The 2,470-nt window shown below is 41.6% G+C and overlaps 1 pseudogene; it reads right to left on the bottom strand.

The window, feature by feature from the left end:
• Positions 1 to 746: 746 nt before the first annotated feature.
• On the bottom strand, positions 747 to 1,603 carry LOC111174910 (malate dehydrogenase, mitochondrial pseudogene; annotated as a pseudogene).
• Between the last annotated feature and the right edge of the window lie 867 nt (positions 1,604 to 2,470).

Genomic DNA, 2,470 nt, shown 5'->3' with positions numbered 1-2,470 from the left:
CCATTTTGATGACTGCCCTCAACATTTTCAATGTTTTTAAAGTCCTTCTTTTAAAAGGGAATGTGAAGCTTCAAAATAATGTAGAAAACTCTCATAATAAATAATTATTTTTAATATAAATATAACATCAATTCCTTCAAGCCAACTGAAACTATTATAACATCATTTCACAGCAACCCAGTCATTTACTGCTGTAGCAGAATTTTTTATCTGTTTAAAAGGAATATTACATGAGTTATTGATAGTTCAGTACATTAGAAATATATTATCGGTTTGACCTAAAAGATAAAAAAGGTCACATTTAAATTGCAAAATTATTTTAATAAATCTTTCAACTTTTAATTGATTTCTAAAGTTCCCTCTAAGTCATGCTGTTGTTTTCCTATTTTACAAGCCTGTTACATGTTGTGTGTTATTTAAATTTTATCTCATTCATTATGTATCAGAACACAAAAAAGTCTATTGTTTAGGTCATCCTGCATCATTCTCACACAGAGTATTGAGATAATTAAATTAATCTAATTATTTTCTAATCTTTGTTTCATATAAAACTTCTAATTTTTATCTTATTAAATTCAAAAGTCTTCCCAGTATGACTACTAACAATTATTTTCTCTGCCTGGAGTAGTTCAAAACTTTTACATATACTTTTACTTTTTCCTCTTCCCTTGAATTTGTTTTCTCCCACACTCAAAAATTTGAAAGAAAAAATATTTTTTTTAATTTGGAGGAGAACTTGAAAAAGAAAAGCTTTTATTGATGCACTGATAGACTGACCCGAGATTTGGAAGGGGTGTTTTGTTCATACAATACTCATCATCAAAGCAAACTGAAAAGACAAAGGTGTCTGAAATGGCTTTACACTGACATGACGCCTTAATCTGTTAAGGAAACGGACTGCTCGCTAACCGCCTTCTCATTTCATGTTTTTTACAAACTCCTCTCGTTTCTTGATGGAGGCTTTCAGCTCAGAAATGGCCTTGGCAATCACCTTCTCTTCAAACGGGGGAGATTTTGCCGATGCCTAGATTCTTCTCGATGCCCTTTCCCCCCAGCATCGACGGTGTGGAGAAATACGGACGGTCTGTTTCTTGGGCCTTGACGAAGGAACATTCGACTTCCTTTCAGTTCATCGCATCCACAAGGGAGGAGACAAATCGGCGGGCTCTGGCGTACGCCGTGGACAGGGCGGCAGAGTTTGTTGTGGCCTTAGCCTTGCCCACCTCCATGCCAGCCTCCTGGATCCACCCGGTGAGGGTAGTCAGCAGGTCCTGGGGAAAGTCCACTTTGGGGGTGCACTGAGATCAGGGGGATGATCCTCCCAGCATGGCCACCAATGACAAGAACGTTGACTCGAGCTGGTCCACACCCTTCAGTTTGGCAACAAAAGTGTTGGCTTGGACAATGTCCAGGGTTGTCACCCCAAAGATTTTACTGGGGTTGTAAACTCCATGTTTCTTGAAAACTTCCGCTGTGATTGGGATGGGGGAGTTAACTGGATTTGAAATGATGCAGATCATGGTCTCGGGGCTGTGCGGGCACAGGCAGCAGTCAGGGTGGCCAGGATTGTGGCGTGGGTGTTGAGCAGGTCGTCCCGTGTCATGCCTGCTTTTCTTGGGACTCCCGCGGTAATAGCCACCTTGTCGCAGCCCTCCGGGCAGTCTGGCAGCTGCCCGGCTCCGAGGTGCCCTTTCACCATCGCTCTGGTCTCGATGTGGCTCCCATCGGCAGCCACTCCGGGTGTATGAGCAATAGCGTGGAGGGTCGGGCGGCTCACCAAGGGGCCGCTCTTCAGGAGAAGCGAAAGCGGCTGCCGGACTCCTCCAAGGCCCCAGCACGGTTGCTTTAGCACTGTTCTGGGCCGAGGTGCCAAAGCTGCGGCGGAGAGCGGCGCCCACAGGCCGGGCGGTGGCAGGCGGGGCGCGGACCAGCGTGGGAAGGAGCCCGCGAGGGACAAAAGAAGAAAGAAAATTTGATATTTCTATTTTTATTTACTACTATATTGCAAAAGGAAAGTCCCTGTAAGGAAACATGTGACTGAACAAACTTTTTCCCTTGTAATTCTTACCTGTTTTATTTTACGAATGCAGTCCAATAATACTCATATGTGTTTACGGATGCAAAGGTAAGTACAAAGATCAAGGTGGTTCAATAAACCCGTGACTGCTTAGAAAATTATTAAGTAATTTGGAGGCATATGTTATCTTGCTAATGATTATTTAGTTATTGCAGAATTTTAATGTTAAGGTTATTAATATTTTAAATATAACTTCTTCTTAACAAATATCTTCAGCAAGGTAGAAAATATTATTCCAGTTTTTCTGCATTAAAAGTAAAGTCATAATTTGTTCCCAATAAAAGGCACCAATGTTCTTTGGAGAAATGGCTGATTCTATATTTGGGACAAAGTACAAGATAAGCATGTAATATGTTGTTCTAGGAAGCAAGTATGTGTTCAAATTCTGATGTG

The sequence above is a fragment of the Delphinapterus leucas genome, chromosome 4 (assembly GCF_059928025.1).
Source record: "Delphinapterus leucas isolate spDelLeu-1000000601 "Yukka" chromosome 4, BTC_Dleu_Yukka2, whole genome shotgun sequence".
NCBI classification, from domain to species: Eukaryota; Metazoa; Chordata; class Mammalia; order Artiodactyla; family Monodontidae; genus Delphinapterus; species Delphinapterus leucas.
Note: the sequence above shows the minus strand (reverse complement) of the source record. Positions and strands in the feature narration are given on the sequence as shown.